Source organism: Megalobrama amblycephala, linkage group LG4 (genome assembly GCF_018812025.1).
Source record: "Megalobrama amblycephala isolate DHTTF-2021 linkage group LG4, ASM1881202v1, whole genome shotgun sequence".
Classification (NCBI taxonomy): domain Eukaryota; kingdom Metazoa; phylum Chordata; class Actinopteri; order Cypriniformes; family Xenocyprididae; genus Megalobrama; species Megalobrama amblycephala.
This window is the reverse complement of record NC_063047.1, coordinates 27,394,014-27,420,416: the sequence shown is the minus strand read 5'-3', so window position 1 is coordinate 27,420,416 and position 26,403 is coordinate 27,394,014. Positions and strand designations below refer to the sequence as shown.

Here is a 26,403-nt window from a genome sequence, read left to right as displayed (position 1 = left end):
ATTTGTTTTCTGTCATGATTGTGAAAAATGTCACCATTGTATGTCATTAATGCTGCATCGATAATTGTGATAGTAACTCAGATCATCCTTCTGAGAGAAAACAAGACAGTGAAAAACGTTTTTTCGCCTTTTCTACGTGTAAAAACACCAAGGGTAGCAGGAGATGACGAGAAGACGCCGGATGGCAAATCTATTATTAATGGCACTGATTAAACCCACTGCTTATCACTCAATAAAAGAATGACATTTTCAAGTGTTTTTGAACGTTTTGATTTCGTTTGGTTTAATAATTAACATTACCTTTGCGAGTCTGACTCTCACAGCGCTCGTGAATTAGCAGAACTTGACGGGGACATTCAAATGCATAACAAGAAAAACGCTTCATGTGACAAACAAACAATTCTGTACATATTTATTAAAGCATACTGCGTGGAGATACGCAAATGAGCCCAAAATATGAACGCAACACGTTTATATCTTAAACGGTTTCCTCTCATGTCCTCTCAAGAAAAGGCTTAATGCACTTAGACTGATATTAAAGAGACCAAATTCTATTTACAAATAAAGCACATGCAGAAAAACGGATGAGACCAAAATATAAACTTTCAGTATCACTTAAAATGCAAGCATTTTATACATTTTCTTCATAGCGGTTTTATAAAGGTATGAAACTGCTTAGTGTGGTTGTCATTTGTTAAAATAAATATAAAAATACATTGTGTTCGTGTCCGTCTGTCCGCTGAATTTGACCCATAATCTCTGATTCTGTGATCTGTGATCGTGGAAAAGGGGGATTACAATGACAACAGTTGTAGGCCTACAGTATGCTCGTTTAAGCACCATTTAAACGTTTCCAACAAATAAATGAATCGACTTTTCTCAGTGTGTTGATCACGATTTATTTGGATATTCATACGATGGCTGAAGCAGTGGTGAGCGTCCAGCGTGCGACACGGTAAACAGATCAACATTGTAAACGAAATTCTACAAAACTTCAGTGAAAAAAAAAAAAAAATAAATAAAATGATCATGCGACGCGATAAAATAGCTTCTATTCCCTGCAAACGATACCATTAAAAATGTTAACGTTCCACTTAATGGCAGAAACAAAACAAAAGGTAAGCAAGAATCCGTATTAATTTCAATACGAGTAATAGAGGGCGATCCTGTCAAAATGGCGGCGCCGCCCCGGCATGCAACGAGGCGTGACGTCGGTTCGTATTCTCTATCCGTAAATAGAGAAAAGTGGCATAGGTTAATTGTCACAACGATCGAGAACGGTTGACACAGAATCTCGAACCTCCATCACCCTTTTTTCTTTTTAAAAAAAAAAAAAAACGCTAAACAGAGCAGAGTCTGCTTGCAAAAAGAGAACATGACAAAGCTCATAATAAAACGAGAATCGAAACTGACTTGGCTTTTCAGAGATGACGATAACTGAAGGATTTGAAATGTTAAACGACGCGGAGATGGCGTTTTTAATACTCAACAGGTAAGTAAGGTATTTTATTGGGCAGATAAATTGTATGTAGCTCTCTAACGGAGTTCATTGTAAAGCATTATGTTGTCTAATGTGAAGGAACATATTTCATTATGGTTGCTGAAGTAGTGCTAGAATTTATTTTCGAGCAAGTACCGTGTCTACTGTAGCTAATTGGTTTAGCTACAGTGACGTCTTTGGCTAGTCAGCTTGAGATCCTTTCCATCTAAACTGGTTATATATATTATGAGCAGTAGGACAACCATATTGATCCTCACGGTCACACAGAATCGACGCACAACCAAAACAATGTTCTTCCAATTCCAAAATGCATTCAGTTTTGTTTTTTAACCGCTAGAGCGCTAAAAGTTACATAGTCATACTGACCCCGAACTTTTGAACTTTGTGTCCTTTTTATTATATTCTTTTAAATTATTATGAAGGTATCTATTCTGACTAATGGAATACTATTGCATCTTTGTAAGGGTATACACCACAATCCTACTGAATCTTGCTTCCCTTGAACTAGAATGATAATCATTAACTTGTGTTAACTGGCATGTCTCAAAGTTTGTTTGCTTTTTTTTGTATATCAAACCCACACAAGTTGTGACCTTCATAAATGCCACAGTATCCACAGCATGTGCATACAGAATATTCACATTAATGCAAAAGCTTTCAATTCTCAGAATGTGCATAAACATAAATGTAACACTCATCAAGAGTAAACAACTTTCTTTTCAAGTGGCCAAGAGGTATGACCCTACTGGATGGCTTAGCATTTAATGGATGGCTTAGCATTGTGTGACTGATGGAAACGTTTCTTAAAAGCAGGAACAGCTGCGTTTTAACACTAGAGGATAAACACCTGAGATCCACATTACACACACACATAGTAATTCATAATGAGACCTCTAGCATGGACAATATACCTCTTATATAAATCAGACATGTCTGTGTTTAGTGTTCAAAAGCCTTAATTTCTAATTCACATTTCTCTGCTCACCATATCAGTCCAGAGGCCTTGCCTAAGGGCTTTAAGTGTCAGCTGTCTGGGGCTGAAATGCTTTTTCAGTGCTGTAGATCAGAGCAATGCCGTTTTTCTGAAAGAAACACATTTGTAATGTCTCCAATCCTGTTGATTTGTTGAACATTATATAAATGTTAGAAAATGCCATTTTTTAATATTTACTAAAGTAGCTCGCAAACTGACAAATACATATACTACAATTCAAAAGATTAAATTAATTAATACTTTTATTTAGCAAGGATGCATTAAATTGATAAAAAAAAAATGTGACAGTAAAGACATTTATAATGTTACAAAAGATTTGCATTTAAAGTAAATACTATTTAAACTTTCTATTTATCAAAGAACCCTAATAAAATAAATCTATCAGAGTTTCCACAAAATATCAAGCAACACTGCTTTCAATATTGATAATAATACTAAGTAATGCTACTTGAAGACAAAGGTATTAATAAAACTAATAAAAAAAATGAATAAAAAAAATATTTCACAATATTACTGTTTTTACTGTATTTTTGATCAAATAAATGCAGTCTTAGCACCAAAAATGCAAGGCACACTTAAAAAGGCTGCCTGTCATTGCATCAGATAACAAGTCATCGGTAATATGAAATCTAAAAACAAAGCAATCCGGCTCTGAAAGCCTGAAGTAGAGTGAGAATATACTATTCCTTTAGATTGAGGGAGACAGGAGAGGAGAGAGAGACAGGAGGATGAGTGGAAGTGACACATGTGCTGCCTACATCTCACAAGGTCTGACTCTGAGCTAAACACAATTTAAAGGCAGTCCCCTCAAAAACCGCACAGCCTGAAACCTCACACACAGCACATTTCATGATTTACTCACTCTCAAACTTTCACCTCTCAGACCAGTGCGAAGACTAATAGCTCCCTACTCTGGCTGACTCTGTGTGTGAAGAGGGAAAATGAGGCTGACAGGTAATGGAACATGTATTAGATGCTTATTGTTCATTTCTGAGTACATTTAAAGAAAAAGCTCACAAAAAAAATGATTTACTCACCCACAGGTCATTCTTGACTTTCATGTGCGGAACACAAAAGATTTTTAGCAGAATTTCCAAGCTGTTTTTCTGGGGGACTGTAGCTGTTGACCTCTTAAAAAAAGTACCATAAAAGTAGTGTGACTCGTTTATGCACCAAGGTTCAGTGGGGTTCTATATAGAGCCCTAGCATACTTGACTAAATTTTAAAGAACCCTTTATGCCAGAAAGTTTCTATATGAGGAGAAATGTCTTAAATGATTGCAGAGTTCTTTCATGTTCAACAGGTTATTTCTTTTTTTCAGCTGTTTTTTAATTTCATTAAAAATAAAAATGAACTAAAACATACGGAAGAGGATTAGGGCCAAGCAATAATAAAAAAATAAAACCATCTCGAGATTAAAGTTGTTAAATTTCGAGAAAAAAGTCGAAGTAAAATGTTGAGAATAAACTCATTAAATTACGAGAAAAAACTCGTTAAATATCAAGAAAAAAGTCGAGATAAAATGTTGAGAATAAAGTCATTAAATTACGAGAAAAAAGTCATTAAATTATGAGAACAAATTCGTAATTTAACGAATTTGTTCTCGTAATTTAACTACTTTTTTCTCATAATTTAACGAGTTTATTCTCAACATTTTATCTCGACTTTTTTCTCGAAATTTAAAGACTTTTTTCTCATAATTTAATGAGTTTATTCTCAACATTTTATCTCGACTTTTTTTCTCGAAATTTAAAGACATTTTTCTCATAATTTAATGAATTTGTTCTCGTAATTTAACAAGTTTTTTTCTCATAATTTAATGAGTTTATTCTCAACATTTTATCTCAACCTTTTTCTCGAAATTTAACGAGTTTTTTCTCGTAATTTAACGAGTTTATTCTCAACATTTTATTTCGACTTTTTTCTCGAAATTTAACAACTTTAATCTCGAGATGGTTTTATTTTTTTATTATTGCTTGGCCCTAATCCTCTTCCGTAAAAACAAAATTAACACACACACACACACACACACACACACACACAAAAATGTTCTATATATGAAGTACCTGACAGAACCCTTTAGGGTTCTACTGTATATACAACTTTTTCTTTGTAAGAATGTACTTTCCAATTCTTTTGGAGTTATACAATAGCTTTGTGGAAGGAACAAAACAATATTTATCAGAAAATCTTCCACCAAATCTTATTTTCATTTGCACGTCAAACCTGACACCTCAAGATGTCACTCTGCATGGCTTTGTGACTGTCTGTTGAACACAAGGTGGCAATATTTAAAGTTGGCATGAAATGGAAGTTGTGATAGTCTTTTCTTCTTGAACAATAAAAAATGTAGGGCAGGATTTTGATTTTGTCCATTGGGAATCGATTGGATCATTGTGGTTTGCTATTGCTGTGATCAAATTTTTCAAAACTTTGAAAGACTAATACTTCCTTTGTGATAAAAGCCTATCAAAAATGAGCTAAAATGTTTGTTTATTTGAGTTTGTATGAATTATGAATGGACAGGTGACATTTAGGCCATGCTGCCTTTAGCAGAAACAGACAGTGGAGGTCAATGAGTGGTCCATCTGTCAGAGAGGAAACCTCACGGGAGATCTCACCACAGAGAGGCTGTCGAGGGCCGAGTCTCTTACCATCTCAACCTGTCGACAGCTTTGATGGATATGACAGCTGCGCACTGTAGTGAAGCTGGACAGGGTTTCACTTAAATCTGTTTGAACACTCACAGGAAAATGAGTTTTGAAGTTATGAATTCCACTCTCAGTCTTCATCATTTAGAATGCAAATGCAAAACTAGTTTATCTTCAAGTGAAAAATAGAAAACCGAACAGTATTTTTTTAAACAATGAACCTAACGAATAATGGAAGCAGTAGCTTTGAAGTTTAGAATGGATTCATGTAATCCTAGATACTGGGTTCATACTTTACCTTGGGATGAAGTTCCCTGCTGAATCCAGTGTTAGGGGGTAAGCATTACAAGTAACTTGAGTTATGTAATCAGATTACTTTTCCAAGTCACTGGTAAAGTAACACATTACTTTTTCAAATTACAACAAAATATCTAAGTTACTTTTTCAAATAAGTAAAGCAAGTTACTTTTTCAAATTTATTGACTGACAGCTCTCCTGTCCCCGTGTTGAGAGAAAAAAAATGCAAATCATCTCGCATGCACGAAAACATTTGGTATTCCTCAAAATGAATAAAATCAGTGAAATTCAATCTCAGAATTTTACACAAACCTGTAGGCTAATAATTAATTATATTAAATTATACAAATATACTTTATGCATTTAATCTCACTTTATTAACCAATATCTTTGCTGCTGACCTTCAATGATCTAATTCAACCGTACTAATAAACAAGAGTGAAATAAGAGTGTTGAACTTCCTTCTGCTGTATCCTATTCTTCTTTAATCCAGTATGGCAGCACAGCTGAAAGGTTTGTTTGAGCTGCGCCCTCTACTGTACAGGCATAAATATGCATTTCTTTGAGGCTTACATTCGCCTTGGCCGCCCTGCCAACAACACTGTACTGTTCGTTCAAACCGCCACCGACGGGAGGGTCAAAGTAAATGACATGTTGTGGCAACCAATCGGAATCCTCTCAAGCGAGGACCTCTACATTCCGATTGGTTGCCGCCGAACCGCGTCATAGCTCATTACCATAAAGTTGACTTGATTTCAACTCTCCTCGACGCTCTCACTGGAGCTCGCCTCCGGCTCTCATTGAAAATGAATGACTTCCTGTCACTTTGACGCTCTCGCCGCCGCGGTGTGAACGCACAGTTATGCTGCGTTCACGTCACCTTGTATTTACAGGTATCTTGAAATGACAACACGTGACGTTATATTCAGAGGTGTTCACGTCCTTTTGGTCCTTGGACTAGGAATTATGCGTTTCCATGGTACCACTATCAACGCCTAAATTAATCTACAGCGGTCAGGTGGTATCCGCTTGTTAAGTCGTGACGTAAGGAACGCTGTTTCCGGGTTCAAGCCTCGACTCGTTTCACTTGAGAATGCCATCGACGGCCGTTTATGAGCGCTATTTATTCATTTTAAACATCAATCATTTTAAAAAGTTAAACATTTTAAATACTTACAGTCTACACAAGTCTCCGTGCTTACAGCGTCACAGATATTAATATTTTAACGATTTATAAAAGATGAATCATTGTCTGGCCATCTGGAATTTTGGTATGGAGATAAAGGTTATGATTATAATTTTTTTGTAGTATTACACCACATCGTGTATATTAGCACCATTTGTTGTTTTCTTGTGGTATGAGATGGAGCGTTAGGACCCGGAAGCGCTGCCGCGTGACGTCAGACTTAACAACCGAATAGTGGCCACATGGTACATCTGGGAGCTTTCAGAAAACTCCCAGCTTACAAGCTGTAACTACGATCTCTACGAGGACGTGAACGCTTTTTTACAAGCTAGAATCTCGTAACTACAGGAATTACAAGGCCGCGTGAACGCACCTTTATTCCTTTCACTTTTGGTGTGAAAGGGCATTAACATTTGCCAAAAATATAACCTTTTTGTTGTTATTAAAAAACAAAAAAGCAAGCCCAGCCTAGGAGAGAAAAGGTAACGCAAAAGTAATGTAACGCATTACATAACTAAGTAATGCAGTTAGTTACTTTTTTATGGAGTAACGCAATATTGTAATGCATTACTTTTAAAAGTAACTTTCCCCAACAATGGCTGAATCTACAGAGTTAGCAGTTAGTACTGAATGTGTTGAGACAAAAAAGGCCTTGTACTCAGAAATAACAGTAATTTCCTGTCCTCTCGAGCTGCACACAACATGACTCCTATGAACCAATTCTTTTGAATCAAAACATACCACACAATCAGCATAGTCCAATTCATAAACATATAATATGACTCTTTGAAATCATTTATTTTTAGTGAAACAGAACATACAGTGCAACTGTAGACCCATTCACCAACAATCAACATTTATTTTGAATTAGTCTGATGAATTCTTCACCAAATTAACTTGTCAGAGTGGTTACTGAATCAACACCACACTATTATTCAGTGAAAAAATATTTTAATAAAATGCATAAAAAGAATGTAAATATAGGCCTAAGAATGGGCTATATATCAGTGTTGCTATTAACTAAAACATTTAAAAATTGTTTATGGTAATTGACAGCTGAAATAACATAAAATATAAATATTAGATGAAAATATAATATTATATATATATATATATATATATATATATATATATATATATATATATATATATATATATATATATATATATATATATATATATATATATATATAATAGAGAGAGAGAGATAGAGAGATAGAGATAGATAGATAGATACATACATACATACATACACACACACACACACACACAGTAGACCAGTGTAAGGTGAGCCGTCTCTGGGTCAGTTTCTCCTCTCTCTGCAGAAGCAGTGGGCAGCAGGGCCACATGATGGCAGTCCATCTACACCTCTCACTTCTCTTATTACGTCCTCTTTTTTTCCGTCCCTTGAGAGAGCTGTGGGAGAGGGACACTGCCATTGCTCTCAAGGTTGAAGCTTGGAGAGAAGCAACCTCAGTGTCAGGACTGGCTTTAATACAATATAAATCCTGGTGTTGAAAAGGCTTAGAGTAAAATATATTAACGCCGTCCCTCAGACTGGCACACACAATGACACTGTGGCCTCTGGCCCTGCTGTCCTCCTTGACTTACTGACAAGAACTGCAACTTCCTAGAATGAAGACTGCAAACATTAATACTTCACACATTCAATGTTTATTCATCTGCAAAATAAGGCTAGCAATACACATGCACACCAGCAAATCATCACATCACTTGAATTTTATATTAAGGCACCAGACAACTGCATTGATTAGTTAGGTTACTGAATTCATTGATGAAAAAGTTATTTATTCTGATATAACAAAGATAGTGCTTTCCTATTACTTATGAATGGGAGAATCTGCAATGCGCAGGGGGAATACCTCCCATCTTCTAAAAAAAAGAGCCAAGAGCCTTGGTAAAGTAACTTCGTCACTGCATCTGCCATTAGAATCTCTGGTGTGGTGACAAATCAGGTCCTCCCTCAAAATCTGGTCTCTGTTAGGAAGCTTTTTAAACACTATTTGAGCATAAGAAACAACATCAGATTTGAAATATGTTATTTAATTGTGAGTTTGGCAAGCAGTTTTTGAGATTTCAGGAATCCTCCATTCAAATAGATAGGACTTTGAGAGTGTGTGAGTGAGCAGACTTTCCTTGAAAGGGACTTTGTTATCAATCGTATTTTAAAATGTATCTGTTTTATAAAAACAAATCACTCAAGGTCATATTTTACAGTGTTTTAACATCAGTTAAGTGTCTAACCTGTGGTAAAATGACTTTGATGTTACTTCTGACAATAATTTGTTTTATATAGGCGATTATTTTTTTCCCCCCTATAATTACTTTTTTTGCTTTGTAAGAATGAAAGAGTCAAGAGAAAAAGAGAAAAGTTAAATTTATAGTCACATTTAATGACTTCACACATTTAATAACTTTAATCACACCACTGTTATGATAATTGCTAGCCTTGGAAAATTCTGACATATCTACCTATGATACGAGGATTGCTGTCAAATTTAGGCATCAAGGTGTGACCAAACCAATTGGTACCTGTCTAAATCATTCACAAAAGAGGAACAGCAAACATTCCTCTTTAATCAACACTATACTGATCTGATGCCAATCTCGCTTATATCCATAATGCTCTCCACAATTAATTTCTTTCATTGTGACTTTCATTGTCACTGCAACAATTTGGTACTTTTACTTGCTGATTGTAATTAATACCCATAACAGGTTTCTGAAGGACCAGCATGTAACTGTTGCTTTGACTAAGATGGAATTAACTGTTGTTTTCCAGCTGTTCTGTTCATGTTGTGGCTTTCTAATAGAACATGATTTGCCCTCTGAGACCTCCAGAACTTCAGACGGTCATAGAGAGCCAAACTCTTAAGTTGCCATGCATGGAAGTATAGCGACAGATCTTTTCTTTTGCATCGTAACATCTGAGTGAAACGGATCATTGAAAAAGAAAAAATTTGGGGCGAGGACTCAGTGATTGGATGGTGCCAGATCTGAATGCAAGTATATTGTTGATTGTACGAAAGGGACGGACTAAATGATTGAAAAGTCCTGCATGTCACCAGAGAGAAGTCTGTAGTTTCACTGGAAAATTATGACATTTTGATTAATAATTACAAGGTCAAAAAAAATTACAAAATGAAACATACAGGAATGAATTGTTCGCAATAATATCAATAATATGCATTTAGAAAATAGGGTGAATTTTAATTTCATGCCGACTTCATAACTAAAACCAACGTAACTTTTTAAAATAAAATGCCATTTGTAGTGTTTAGGACAAGGCAACATATCATATTGCTTTCACACTTAGACAATAAGATATAAAAGCTTAGAAGTTATTTTTGTATTATTATTAAAAAGCATAAAGTATGCTAAAAGTCCCTTTAAAGAGCCAATTTCTGTTCCCAAACTCATTAGGAGGCAACAACATTTGTGTGAAAAGCAATGATTTAAGCATGCAGCTATAGTTTGGATTAAAAATCATATAAAAACGGCACATGCTTGGCTAAAAATGTATTCCCCTTATAATTTTAGGGATTCTAATTCTGCAAACTTTAACATTATTACATGTTAAATTAAGCTTTTGTCATTGCACACAATGCCTCATGGATCTATTTGAAGCGACAAACTATTATTTAGGAAAACGGGTAGAAATTCAATCCAAAGGGCCTGTAGCCAATTGTACCCTCCTATACAGGCTTTTTGTCAGGAGCACACTCACAGACATTTCCTGTTGGGTAGAAACACTTGACATGCTTCGGAGTGTTGAACACTGTCAGCACTAATCTGAAATGTCTATATCTCTTATCTGGACTTAAAGGTGTGTGTATGTCTGTGTGGGCACTGGTCCAACACTTCAGTTTCATCTGATAAGATCTTGGATCCGAGAGACAGACAGGGGGTAGGTGGGCGGATGCAGTTCTCGAGTCACTCTTATATAAATACACAACAGCGGGGAAGTCTGTGAGTACTGAAGGTTTTGCCGAGCACCTGTTTGGTTTCCTTTCTGCAGATTCTCCAGGACAAGACCAGCACTTGTATTTTGAGAATATTGACATGGTGACATTGCCAGAAGACAAAACAAGGAGCAGTCAATCAAATAATTGTTGGACAATTAATCAAAAACACAGTCATCTGGCTGTTAGAAGAGCCAGATTGATCACATACAAACACAAATAAGTTTCTCGAGGCAAATCAATCAAACTTGGATTTTTTTATTATTTAAATATCCAACCCACATGATAGACTTTAGAGCACAAACTGCACTGTCAGACACAACAAACACTTTACCTCCATCTGGAGTCTTTAAGCAAAGGAAGAAAAAATGACTAGGGTGTTTTGACATGAATATATAATACAATAATCTTCATACAGTGGACTACCAGTAAAATTGATAAAAATTTGGAACCAAAAATTATTCAGACACTTTGACTTGACCATGTTTTGCGTAAGTGTTATGTGACATAATTAATTATTTTCTGACACAGTTTAACTCTGAGATCTTGTCATATTTTATTACCATTTTTTTAAACTATAGTAAATAAACTGTATTAATGAATGAAATGTTCAAGGTGTCTGAATAAATTTTGGTTTGACTGTATATATATATATATATATATATATATATATATATATATATATATGCACCATTCTACAAAATTGGTGCAAACTACTGTCCCACAACCAAAAACCACATTTAAAAAGCATTTAAGTATTCAAACTTTAAATTGGCAGATGGCTGTCCTGAGCCCTAACCCCTAAATTTCAACATGTGAATGGGATATTGAAATACTTTTTGCAATTTTTTCCATTGTTGTTTTTAAAAATATATTTTTGATTTTTTTTTTTTTTAAAGCAAAGTTAAAAAATATATTTATTTTATATTTTATTTTTAAATAATGAAACTTTATGTAAAAAAAACAAAAAAAAAACGTGTCCTGCATTTTCATGTCACTACCGAAACAGTGTATGTTGTAGTCCATTGGCTGAGACTGATTTTAACCACACCCCCACATTTTTGATCAGGAAATATTCCTTTGTCCTTGGGTGCTTCTCAATTCTTATTTGTGCATCTTCGTTTCCTTTCCTTGCATCCTTTCCTCACGTCTTAGCTCCACCCCTTCAGGATTCGAGGGAAGGACGCAAGGAAAAGATGCGAGGACGTAGGAATTGAATCAAGTGAAATGCCTTTAGCATCACTTCAAAGCGTCATCAGCTGCGCTCGAGGGATCTAACCATATGTTGTAGTTTGTTTTAAAAAAAAAATTATAATAAATATTAATAAAGCAAGATGCCCCGTTGAAATATATGAGGTATAAAGTTTATTTAAACTGTAAAAGTAAAGCATACATTTAAGTTATTGTGACAGATATGAAGGGGGAGGAGAATTTATGCCTGCGTCAGGTTTCTCGGCGAGAAAGACTTCCGCAAAGGATACACCTGTGTATCCTCGCTCATGACTCCTCAGGAAGCCTCCTCATTCCTCGATCCTCGCCTCCTCACGGTGCAATTAGAGAATTGAGATATCCTTCAATATGGCTGAACTCAATCGTTTTCTGGGTCATAGGATGGAGGACGGAGGAGCGAGGAAACAAGGAGGGATATTGAGAAGCACCCCTTCTCTCCCTGATCGCGATCTGACAACAGAAGTAATGTCTAGCACTCATTGAAGTATAAGCGCGAGACATCACTGCCGTTGTCAGCGCAATCAGACCTCACTAAACGAGTGCTGAACGCAGTTGGAAATAGTGGTGTATTAGAGGTAAAAAAATGATATAAATACTGTTCGGTTTCTCGCAGAAACCAATCGTTTCGTGTCTTAGGACATCAATGTGTCGTCATGAGCCGCAGGGTTTAATTTGGATTTGCCTGTGCATGTTTTTTTTTTACTCTTATAGATGGAGTTCCCATTGACATGCATTATATGGCTGACAGACCATAACGGTTGGAGTTAGAAATCATAATTTGTGTTCTACTGAAGAAACAAAGTCACCTACATCTTGGATGCCCTGGGGGTAAGCAGATAAACATCAAATTTTCATTTTTGGGTGAGCTATCCCTTTAAGCAAACTTTTTTTGGGTTTTATTCTATAAAATTTAGTTAATATGTGTGTACAACTGTTCAGAACTGTGCTAGGTAGCCATATACTGATTATCATCTTTGAGGCTCAAGAGTATCAATAATTGTCACTACCGAAACATGTGATGAAATTTTGGTTGTGACATCATCGTTTTTTGAGTGTTATTTGATAAAATGTAGGTTTTTTTTTCTGTATACAGCTGTTCAGAACTGTGCTAGCTAACCATGTGCTGATTAGCATCTTTGAGCTAGGTTAAAAAGTATCTAAAATTGTCACTACCGAAACATGTTATTATTGGTAGTGACAAAAGAGAACACAATCATTTATCTGGGTGAAATAAACAATTTTTTTTTTTTTAGAAAAGTTATGCAAATCATTAGTATTTTAATAAGTTTTAGTAGTGTTTTAGTATGCGAATTAATATTCTGTAATGTGATGTGGTAGCTAACACATTAAAGGGTTAGTTCACCCAAAAATGAAAATTCTGTCATTTATTACTTACCCTCATGCTGTTCCACACCCGTAAGACCTTCGTTAATCTTCAGAACACAAATTAAGATATTTTAGTTGAAATCCGATAGCTCCGTGAGGCCTCCATAGGGAGCAATGGACACTTCCTCTCTCAAGATCCATAAAGGTACTAAAAATATATTTAAATCGGTTCATGTGAGTACAGTGGTTCAGTATTAATATTATAAAGTGACAAGGAGTGACGGGTGTGGAATGGCATGAGGGTAAGTAATAAATGACAGAATTTTCATTTTTGGGTGAACTAACCCTTTAATGTCACTAACGAAAGTCTCGACAAAAACATTGGATGTTTTGTCAAAAATAAAATATATTGAATTATCAAATAAGATAGTGTTTGTTTCAGTGTATATTCAAACAAATTAATCCTTGACTTTGAAATCAGTACGATAAACTTTATGCCTTTTACAAAGAAAGATTGGATTCAAAATACAACAAATCTCATAAATTACACTTGAAAAGTGTAAAAATTGTAATTGTTATTGATTTACCTGTGAAGTTTAAAAAAAAAAAAAATAGCAAAAAATATATTTACAAGGTAGATGTAAACAAAATCTTAATAGGTCAATGTAACCCTTCTTATTAAATTATTTATTGTTGTGTTTCGGTAGTGTCAAATTCGGGGAGAGGAAATATATTCCAAAACTTTTTGATAATACAATATGAGAATTAACCAAATGTGTACCTTGGATATAATATAATTTGCATACAGAGAAAATTTGCTGAAAAAGACATTTTTTCAAGATGTTTCCAACTTTGACTTTAAAGGTCCCGTTCTTCGTGATCCCATGCTTCAAACTTTAGTTAGTGTGTAATGTTGTTGTTAGAGTATAAATAAAATCTGTAAAATTTTAAAGCTCAAAGTTCAATGCCAAGCGAGATATTTTATTTTACAGAAGTCGCCTACATCGAACGGCCAGTTTGGACTACATCCCTCTACTTCCTTCTTTAATGACGTCACTAAAACAGTTTTTTGACTAACCTCCGCCCACAGGAATACACAAGAGTTGCGTTTGTAGAGTGTGTTTGTCGCCATGTCGTCGAAACGCTGTTATTTTCATCCCGCAGTCCAATCACTGGGTCTGATTACGGCTCAAATTGATAGGGTAAAATTAAAGACATGTTTACAATAACACTGAGCGCATGCATCTCCACGTTATGGTAAGAGGCGTGACCTTTCCGGGCAAGATGCGCTAAACTGCTGTCGAATCACAACACAGGAACCGCTGGCACAATCAGAACTCGTTACGTATTTCTGAAGGAGGGACTTCATAGAACAAGGAAGTCATCAGCCCGTTTTTATGACAGTGGAAACAGCGGTATACAGATAAGTAAATTATGTGAAAAATACTGTGCTTTTTTACACGCGAAACATGAACACATGTTATATTACACACTATAAACACAATCAAAGCTTCAAAAAACCACGAAAAACGGGACATTTAAACCAATTCTGTAGAATTGCTCAAATATAGATAAACATAAACAGTAATCTTTATAAAATCAAATAAGTTGAGTAAATCTTACTCACCTGTAACCTGCAACCGGAGAGATGAGAGTAGTCTACTTATATAGAAAATTATATAATTGTATATAATTGTCATTTTATTATATTGATAAAGTCATAGGGCAGTGCTGACAAGTTTACTGTGAATGTTTACGTGTGTGTGCCTGTACTGTATGTCTGTGTGTTTATATGAAAGAGACTGTTATAGATAATTTAGTTGGAATTTAGCTGTCAGATAATTTAGTTGGAAAAACATAAATAGTCTGTAATTTTTATCCTATTGTTTGTTATGTTTATTTAATTGGTAAGTGTATTTGTGGGTTTTGGTTTATTTACTGTTGTAGGCTAGACTGGGTAAACCCAGCCTGATCTGCTAGCGATTTGATTGAGCTTGATCTGGTGATAGCCAGACAAGTTGTAGGCTGTAAGGACCTTTCAAATAACTGAAATCATTTGGCGAAATGATATGGAACTGTAATGCATTCAAGACCTGCTTGGAACTGCTTTAGCTTTAGCAATCAGAATCAAGCATTTAACTCCTGTAGTATAATGTTAGATAAACAATTACACCTAAAAACATTTTTAGGTGCACAAACCAATAAGTTCAATCAACCCTTTTTACAGCACATTGAACATACAAGTAGGCCTAAAAAAATAACGTATATTTTGTTTGTGATGACTGCATCTGTCAACCCTGTTTTTCAAGTTGTTGTAAGAAAAAATGTTTTCTTGGGAATTTACTGAACTGAGCTGAAAAACAACTCATATAATTAATTTGACAATCAACATTTTCTAAAGTTAAGCACCTCCTTTCATCGACCATTTGTTGAAAAAGGTCAAATAAAAGGTCATGTATCATAGACAGTGCCATGCAATCTGACAGTTGCATTCCTGTAATATTATTTAAAAAGGAGAACGATCGTCACATTTCACCCACATCGTGAGTCATGCGTCCTGCTCTTGTCACTTTTTGGCTGCCGTTATGCGCTTTTACCACAAGCCAGTTAAACTATAATTTGAAAACCGCTTTCCAACTAATCAGACATGCAATACCCCCAGTACCCCCACACTCTCTCTTTTCTCTGCCTGATTCCCATCATGCACAATTCCCTTCTCTCCTGCTATTTGCATTCTGGAATGTTGAGAAATCATTCACACACTCACATGGACGGAATCATAATTAAATCCATCAGTCTCTGCTCTGCTGAATGTTAAGCGAGTTTCAAGACTGAGTTACAGACAAACAAACTGCTTTCTGCTTTCTGTGCTTGGGTACATTGTTTGTTTGGTTTGATAAAGACCTTCTGCCTTGAAAATGGAAACCTGACCATAAAAAGCTGTTCACTTCACAAGAAAAACACAGGCAAAATTTTACATTAGTTACGCTAGATCATGTAATGTTTGAGGTCCAAGCTTTGTGGGTCTTTTCAGGAGGAACGCCATGTTGCAATTAGTGTTTTTTATTATTATTTATATACTATTATATAGTATTTATTAATATTTGGAATTAAGAGTTTTTTTTTATTTTAATTTTAGCTTAAGGTTTAGTAATTTTGTTAATTGAATTATTTTTTTTTTAAATATATATTTTATATTTTTTTTATATTATATTTTATATATTTCTTTTTTATTTCAATTTTAGTATTTTTTCAATTTTAGTATTTTCTGATCGCTATCAGTCCGAGTCCGATTATTAGAGTACTAACAATAATTGTTTCAGTTTCACTTTAGTTTTTCATTTTGTTTGCATTATTTAATTTAAGTTTGAAAAAAAAAAAAAAAAAAAAAAAAAAAAAAAAAAGGCACAGAAGCTGTCACTGGGGCATTACCTTTTCAAAAGGTACAGTATGTACCATTTAGATACTATTAGGGGCTTTCGCGCTTGGCAGTTCTAGGAACTCAGTTCTAGGAACTTTAGGTACTAATATGAATATGTAAGGTACTAATATGCACCATTTAGGGGTAAATGTAGTACAATGGTGTATCTTTTAAAAGGGTACTGCCCATGTGACAGCTTTTCTTTTTTTTTTTCTTTTTTTGAGAGAGAGAGAGAGAGAGAGAGAGAGAGAGAGAGAGAGAGAGAGAGAGAGTAGGAATAGATGAAGGTATGTACATATACACTATATATACACTATCAGCTAACTTACCTAGCAAACCCTCAAACCCCAGTGTAGTAACCAATCTGTCTGACTGCCAACACGCATGTCCCAACCTGCTCAGTAAAAAACTGTGAAACAGAAAGCAATTGTGGAAGAATTAAGAACAGATCGAAAGAAAGGAGAATTGTCAAGGAGTGTGTGTCAGAGAGTATTCAAATGTAATCATTGTAAATTATACCCTCCGCTGGGTTGTTGCGGATTTCTGATGAACACTCAGACTTCGCAGCCCACAACAAACAAACAGACTCATGCGCACACACAATAATCAGAGTGTGAGAGAAATGTCATGTTCTACAACCTGTTCATTCCGCACTGTCTTGTCTGTTAAAAACATTGGCTGCTGGGCCCGTAATCTGACAGCAGTCAGACTGGATCAGTGCTATTATACATCACGTACAGATGGCCAGATGAACCACACTATAGAGCTCTCAGGTTTTTTAAAACAGCTGTGTTTGATTCCTTCTCAAGGTTTATATTTATGTACAACCATGATCTCAGAAGCACCTGCAGCAGACTGATGTGATGGGAGTAGAATTTGAACACTGCTGTTTGAACACTATAGTCTCAGACACCTCTTAATTATTTGAGCAATATTTATTACTTTGTGAATATACTGTAGTCACAGCTGAAGAGCGTTGTTCACCCCTCTCATTCAGTACCCCATGAACTCAAAAACTGAGTTTGGGCCTTGTAGTCTATGTCAAATGGACTGTGCACAAGAAAAGGACAAAAATAAAAAACAATACAAAAAAAACAAACAAACAAACATATAAATATGTAAGATTTCTCTTAACTGAATGGCTATCCTATATTGTATAATTAAAAAAATATGAAAATTACATGATATAAAATTAAAATATATATTATGTACCCTATTAAATACAAATCAGCATTAATATATATGGAAAACATTTCAATGGCATGGTGTGTAAGAAAGAACTTGCCTCAGATATATTTAAAAAGTCTTAATCTTCAAAATTCTGCTGCATCTCAACTCAGTCATATTAAGTACAGCTGACTACGATGAAATTTTGAATTCACGCAACTTTTTCTGTTCACTTTTAAATTTTACAATTTTAAGTTCTACTAACTTAAAAAAACGAGTTAGTTTACTTAAATGTTTTGAGGTAGTAAGTTTCCACAAAAGTTTTTTTGAGTATTCTGAACTTATTGAGTTTTACAGTGTAGTGGTCAAAAACCTGAAGTGAATTTAGGGATTTTACCCCCAAAATAACAAAATAATAAATAAATGGTGTTGTGCAGTGAAATTATGGTCATGATTCAGCTGTTGAATGTAGCACAACTATTCACCAACCAGGACACCAGCTATCCTTTTTATAATCCATGGACACAATTACAAATTAAAAGAGAGTTTGCCTTCCTTTTCCTTCTCTTTCTCTCTGTCTCGCTCCCAGGTAGAGAGATGAGGTGACCCAATCAGTCAGCAGACGTGGTGAATAATCAGGCTGTTAGCTTGCTAATATGAGCAGGGGGATTCTTCTCTGTACGGCCCCCTGTGACTCCTCTCTCATTACACAATCCCCACAGGAGATCTTCAGCCTTCACTCGCACACCTTGCAATGAGAACGTCCTGCCTTTGCCACTTTAATCCCTGTTCTGAGACCAGTGTTTCGAAATTGCACCATAGTGTGTCCCAGTGGGGTTTTTCAGATCTGAGACCAGTTTTCTCTCCCACACCACTTAATGCCCCTGAGAAATGTTTTCCATACGTTAATGCTGATTTGTACGCAATAGGGTACATAATATTGCTATTTTAATCATTTGTTCAAATGTTTAACAAACCATGAAAATAAAATACACACTAGAGTGCACAAAAAGTCAATTGTTAATTGAAAAGTTGCTGTACAGACACAATACTTTTATGCCCATGTGTGTTGTTTTAGCACTAATTGCCACGAATAGCTCGGGCCATATGTTATAATAAGTTGAACGAGTGAGGAACAAGCAGTTTTAGCCAACAGATAAGAAGTTTATGGGTAAGAGCATATGTTAGTGAGGGAACGGTATAATTTATCTCATCCTGATGAGTTAAGCTGTAGTGTCTGCTTTGTATAAATAATTAGTGTCTTGTTTTAAATCCATTGCCACATCATGAATTATGTATGAGAGGGGTGGGGAAGGGCGGTGCTAGTATAGAAGATCAATTGATTGACAGTGTAGCCAATGTGACCTCTGTCTGATGGATCATTTATCTCTCTCCCTGTTCATGCTCCTTATCAAGAGCAGCCAAACTCTTTAACCTGAAGCATCACTGAATGTCTGCAGGCAAGAAAAACTCTGATTTCCCTTATTTAAGTCATTATACTTTTTGAGAACGCCAGAATTTGTACTACAACTGACAACTACACTGCAACTTCATCATTTACTCACCCTCATGTCGTTCCAAACATGACTTTCTTTCTTACACAAAAGGAGATGTTAGGCAACATAGGGAATGTTGCTGTTTTTTATATACAATGAATGCAGGGATGTCAAACTAAAAAAAATCAACAACAACAACAACAACAAAAAACATAAAACGTACCAGGGTTGTGCACAGTTAGATTATTTGGCTGATTTTCAATTAATGTGTTGGATTTATAATTGAATTGGTCACATCACACAGGAAGATGAATTGAAATGCCAGGAAGTGGAATGTACCAAAAATAAATGAACTCTGGGAAATGCAGTATTCACAAATTTACATTTATTAATTTCACCATATTAAATATCTATCATTAATAAATGTCTATCATCTGTCCATCCTTCCAGCAACTGTATTGGAATTAAAAAGTAGTGTTGGGTTCGACTCCACCTTAGTCGAGTACGCGTCTTTAACTAATCGAGTCCAACTAAACAATACTGTATTTCATTGTCAATATCTTTAAAAAAACCTTAACTTATAAAAACAACATCCATTTTAAATGTAACAGAAGCAAACCTATATTGCATCTTGCCATTTTGATTTCATGTCATCTCATAATTAGTGTTCTGCTCAGCAAACTTAAAAATGTGACATTTCTGAATGAAACAGCTTTTTGAATGTAAAAAGCTATAGGGCGGGACTTGACTTGTCCATCGATATAAATATGAATTAAAGGCAGGGGGTGGTAGTCAGGGTAGCTTGGTGAATGGGAACAGCCTGAAGAGCTAAAACTGCAGCAGTGAGGGGACAGACCTACAGTCTTTACAATGGCATGCACTGTGTTTAAAGGTCCAAACTCAGGTATTAGATATAAACTCAGGGCCAACTCAAAACTGTTTAATTTTGAATGTATTTATGATTAACAAATGACATTATTGGAAGTTTATTGTATGGATCTGTTTTCAAGTTGATTAATATTTTGGTAGCACTTTACCCTGCCTGCCTATATATATACGAACCACACCTGCATATAATTTCTGTATACTTCCATACTTACCATAGTAAAAAGGTATAGTAATAATTAGTATATGAAAAACACTAGGGATTTTTTGTTGTTTCCTAATTTTGACCCATGTTATCTACTGCTTCAAAGACGTTAGAAACATTCTCTTCATTTGAAACTAGAAGCTGCCACCATGTGTTTTTAAAAAAAAAAGTAATTTCATTACAACAGAAAAAACTAATACTAGCCTAAATACAAAGTTCTGGCATGAAACTCTAATGGGCAGGCTAATAGGTCCTTTAACTCAACCTGCTTGTAATCACATGATTATCTATAGGACACAGACGATTGGTTCCTGCTTTATTAGTAGCCAATGAGCTTGCATGCTCAATCTTCAAATACATTAGTAGCATTTGCCTTAGCAGTGTAGCTTGCTTTCAGAAACTCTCCACCTTCCCCAGCTCCACCTGTATAGATCTGCTACGGGTTAATTCATGTATGCTATATTGTACAGCAGCAGCATGTCTTACTTGCTCACAGCAGCGTGTCGTGTATGTATTGGCAGTGGCAAGTCCCGTAATGCAATAATTAACAGCAGCAGCAGCAATAACAGAAACAGCAGCGTAGCAGATATATTCTGCCAAGACCAAACATATCAACATTGTCATACACATTACTATGCCAAACACTCCAAGAGTTGTCATGACAGAATTAATGTAATCAAAAAAGTTCAAGCAAAAGGACAAATAGATATATTAATTAAAAATACAAATGAAATACAGTTTATAATATGCTATGCTACTACAGAAAGGGCCAACTACAGACATTTAATAAAGTAAATGTAAAGGAATTAAATCACATATTCTTTACTCTATGCTTTACATATAAATGATCATTATTAAAGTTACTCAGTCAAGATCAGTTTATCATTCTCCCTTTTTCTTTTGTTGTTTGATTATCATCAATGACACAGACAGCAGCAGGTTTATTAGGCTGCTGTCACTTTAAGAACTAATGCATGGAACCAATGCACATCCGATTTTCTCCCAACTGTTTACATTCTCTTAAGACATAACTGACTGCGTTTACTGAATACTCACAGCATTTTGACATATTGTTGTGTGTATTTAGGTGTGTAGAAGCACAGTAAGACGTGAAAGTGAACTTAATTCAGCATTTGCATGCTGACCGATAGGTGCTTTCTGTGAGTGTGAGTGCATAGAAACTTGTCTTAGATGTTGCACAACCATAAAGGTAGTCCAAAATAATAAGCAGAAACAGAATTGCTATTAATTCTGTAACATACTGCAACATGTTCATCCTTTATTTTTAACAATAAACATATGGTAATCCACACTCTTCAGAAACCACTGTGAACAGTTAGCAGTGATGAAGGCCAATGAGGCCACGGATTGCATGAGAGAGTGTTCTCTTTTAAAACTCAACAATACCAACAAAGCCCTCAAAGCCATAAGAGGGCGGCTAACATTAGCCCGAACAAATAGAGGCTTTGATTGGAATTGAACATGTGAACAGAATGAACACTGTTCCAGCTAGTTCATGCTATCAGTCAAATCCAATTGCTCCTCCGCTGTATTCCCAATTAAACTATTCCAACTTCACCCACAAACTTTTTCTTGAATTTCTGGGTAAATTGTCACTTAATATGCCCTCAACTCTTGAGCTTTCGAGACACGCTGGATTTAGCCTGTGCCATTTTTCAGGATTTGTTTATCGTTTATTTGTTATATCTCTGCTTGAATGCATATCTTTCCACATCCTGAGGGACAAATGGAGAGACCAGGTGTGGGGGGAAAGTCTCTCTCTCTTGTTTTTGACCTCCTTATCCATCTCTGTCATTCGTTCCCTTCACTTCGCTTGAGCTTTGTTCATGCTCTGCGGAGTAGCTGTAACCTCTAGTGAAACACAAGCAACGGGAGGTAAATCATTCAGACTGCATCTGGGCTCAAACTCACTCTGCAGTATTTCAGCACGGGTCTGACCTGAAGACTAATAGCAATGTTTTAAAACCATACAGCCACAGAGCACTTTCCGATTACCTTTGCTGATTGCTCCAGTGCTTTACTTCCTGAGCCATGTAACTTCACTGATTTCTCTTTGAATGAATAGAGGCCGTTGTTTACCTGTGTAGACGTATGCTGCAAGTCAAAAATTCAATCAAAACCACGTTAGCGTACCACTATCAAACTTGTATAGCAAGGGAATACATTTCTTTGAGATTATATTTTATCCTTATACCGGCGTGCAAGGTTTTTCCTGTATTTGTATGCTAATACAATGTGCCCAAAGCAGATTTTGAATTTGTTGCAGAGAACCTTTCAAATTCTATGGAAATATCTGTGGCCAGCTGTTGATAGCCATCAGCCTGCATGTCATCACAGAGCGTGATAATATTGTATCATTATTCAAATGTCTTTATCTCATGGCGGGGAAATCGCAATCGTTTCAAAATGGAACACAATGAGGCCAGGATATTCTTTCACAGATCAGTACATGGAAATGGCAACAACATATCTGGATCAAGACTGCGCTTGAATGAGAGCGGTATATGTACATCTTAAAAGCCGATTTGCAAGTGACCGAAAACCATTCATTTTCAATTGGTGATTTAAGGTGAGCGATGCAACATGGTTGAGTAGAGTTAAAAGAGTCCCTGTTATGCTATTTTAAAGGTTCCTAATTTTGTTGTGCACTTTGTTTTGCACTTGGATGGCAGAGCACAAATTCTAAGTATGGGACATCATACTTACGTACACGTACAGTATACACGTTTAAGTGTATGCAAATGAGCAGTGATGCCATGTGACACGGCACCAGCCAATGGGAGTGCAGACAGTGATTGGACTCCTGATACAGTTATGCCTACTAGAAATAAATAGTGCAGTGATTTGGTATTTTTATTATTATTAAATCAATACACAAAATGTTAGTTTACAGTCTAAATGATAAAATGATAAGGAGGAACTAAAATGATTTATCACAGTTTTCTTCACGGAAATGGATCTGGACTGAAAAGAACTGCAGTGAGACTTCTCAACAATGCATAGAAAGAATCAAACTACAGTGTCATTCAAAAGCCTAATATCTACTGTCTGAATGAACACATGGAGTCATGGCTGTGTAATATCCACTACTTGACTGAGCACTGCGGAGAGATGAACTGATGAATAGAAAACAACTGCAGTGTCCATATCTTCAACCGCTCAATACTCATTCAGTAAATTACCCAGAGCGCATTTCACAGGTGAACACGAGAGCGGCCTCTTTCAGATCCACTGTTTGTTAATAGCAGAACTGAAGCTTTCCCAGGTCTCAAGGACAGTGGGGGACGCTTCAGCGGACATTCACTAACATACGCGTTTGCACTCTAACTCGCAGCTGTGAGCACCAAACGAAAAATCAATGAAACAAGTTTTCTGTAATTGAATGTGAGATTCTCCTCTGGCTGTGAAGCTCTAGAGGAAATATGGCTGTAATCAGTGTAAGTGCCGTTATACAAAACCATTTAGGTGTCAATTTGAGGCGTGAAGCCAACAGGTTCGGCGTTGGGCATGGGACGGAAAGGTCAGAATCTGACCCTCATGTGATTGGCGAGCTCCCTCCGAGTCGACTCTTTAACTGGATTTTAACTTGACAGTCAGTTGAGACTACAGACATACAAGGAGGAATTCCAGCAACTCTGATGTACTGACATCCACGGTGACTTTGGTGAAATTATTACTTTTTTTTTCTAACTGCATTCTTTAAATTGTGATGTTGACATGCATTCTCTGTAAAGCTGCTTTGAAATGATATGTATCGTGAAAAGCGCTATACAAATAAATGTGAATTGAATTGAATTGAACTTTGCCAAGTATGATGTGTTCCTGGGTCAACATCTTTTGTTGGTCCTAGAACAACATGAGCAAGGGCATAAGTGTAGTTTTAACAATGCTAATAACATTTTAAAGTCTTTATAGAATATTTTTAAACAGCATAAGATTACAATTTAACATGTTTATATGCAATTTGTATGCAAATATGCAATTTAGACATGCAAATTTTGCAATTTTAATGGCTAATCTTGAGGCTTTAAAAATGTAAAAATGTTTCAAGAATGGTTACGTAAACTAATGTTTGTTCAGATGTTGTTTCTTGGCATGACAGTTTTCTCAACTTGAGTGTACTAAGCAATAAATGGTCAATTTGACTAATTATTAATTTTATGGTTACATTTTGTTCCTTAAATGTAATGTAAATGTAAGAAATACAAATCTATTTAAAGGGGACCTATAATGCCCCTTTTACAAGATGTAATATAAGTCTCTGGTGTCCCCAGAATGTGTCTGTGAAGTTTCATCTAAAAATACCTCACAGATCATTTATTTTAGCTTGTCAAATTTGCCCCTATTTGGGTGTGAGCAAAAACATGCCGTTTTTGTTTGTGTCCCTTTAAATGCAAATGAGCTGCAGCTCTCGGCCCACTTTACAAAGGAGGACGGAGCTTTAACAGCTCGGTTGCTCAACAACAACAAAGCTGGAGAATCTCACGTAGCCAAAATGACAATTGTCAGTAACGGTGTTCATATTTACATTGTTCAAACCAAAGTCGGACACTGATGGAGAGACTCAGGAAATTTTGCAACTGGACGTTTCTGAATGGTTAGTGGATAAATTTATGTAGTTGCCGTGAAGTTGATTCAACTCATCGATGTGCTGTCATATTAATCTTTTGTGCAAATCCAGAATTGAATTAACCCTCACTTGTGAAGCAGTCAGGTGTAAAATGACAGCATTGTAACAATACTCTACCACAACAACAACACTTCCTCTTAAAGCAGCCCAGCATAGAGACAGAGTTACATGTGTCACAATCTGAAAACCACACCCACCGGGGGGGAAAACAATCCAACTATCTCCATTGAGTTTGTATTGCGTGAGGCTGCCTCCTTGTCATTTCTGACTTATAACAAAAAACAGAACAATGTCTAAAAGCTGCTATGTGACAAGGTGTATAGCAAACAAGCTAAAAAAACCCAGAAGTTTTTATAAGCTGTCGACCCAAAAAAGAAGCGTTTAAAGGGATAGTTCACCCAAAAATGAAAATTTGATGTTTATCTGCTTACCCCCAGGGCATCCAAGATGTAGGTGACTTTGTTTCTTCAGTAGAACACAAATGATGATTTTTAACTGTTTTTGTAACAGTTTTTTCAACCGTTGCCGTCTGTCAGCTGTATAATGTGTGTCAATAGGAACTCCATCTATAAGAGTAAAAAAAAACACGCACAGACAAATCCAAATTAAACCCTGCAGCTCGTGACCACACATTGATGTCGGATGCTGAACACAGTTGGACATAGTGGTGTTTTAGAGGTAAAAAATTATATAAATACTGTTCGGTTTCTCGTGTGAATTTTTGGTGAACTATCCGTTTAAGGACTAAAAAGTGGATACAGGCGATTGAGACAGAGCACGTCATATTACTAAGGGGAACTGGAGGGGAACGTAATCAGCGACAGGAAATATAATATATAAAACTGATATTTGGATATTTGACTTAACAGTAACTAAATGTTTACTGCACATGTAGGCTTACTGAGGCATACTGAGAGTCAGGATCCCAAAATTTACCCATTCTTCCTGCTGATGCTTCACGTCTTATTGCCTATATCCACTTTTATCTCCTTAAAGGCTGGCTTTTATGGTTCGGTAGCTTATAAAAACTTAGTTCTGGGTTTTTTAGCTTGTTTGCTGTACACCTTGTAACACAGCAGCTTTAAGGCATTGTTCTGGTTTTTGTTATAAGTCAGAAATGACAAGGAGGCAGCCTCACGCAAAACAAAGTCAATGGAGAAGGTTGGATTGTGTGTAGGCGTGGCCTAAATGCGCTCTGTCTCTATGGCCTCACCCTCTTTGTTGCGTGTTCTCGGGGGCAGGGTTTATGTAAATTTTAGGGTCAGTGAGGTCACTAACCCGGGAAGAAGCTCATTGTAATTGTTTGTTGTAGTCGTTAAAGAGAGAATTCTTTACAAGAAAATATCTCCCTTTGCATTGAACTTTGAGCGTCGTAACTTTGCAGATGTTGTTTATGCTCAAACAGCAACA

The 26,403-nt window shown here is 35.9% G+C and overlaps 1 long non-coding RNA gene across 1 annotated transcript; it reads left to right on the top strand.

Moving 5' to 3' along the window:
* The first annotated feature begins 871 nt into the window (after positions 1-871).
* On the top strand, positions 872-18,757 carry LOC125266113. Its single transcript, XR_007184440.1, has 3 exons — positions 872-1,492; positions 12,554-12,670; positions 18,346-18,757. It is a non-coding gene; the product is annotated as an uncharacterized LOC125266113 (long non-coding RNA).
* Positions 18,758-26,403: the final 7,646 nt, after the last annotated feature.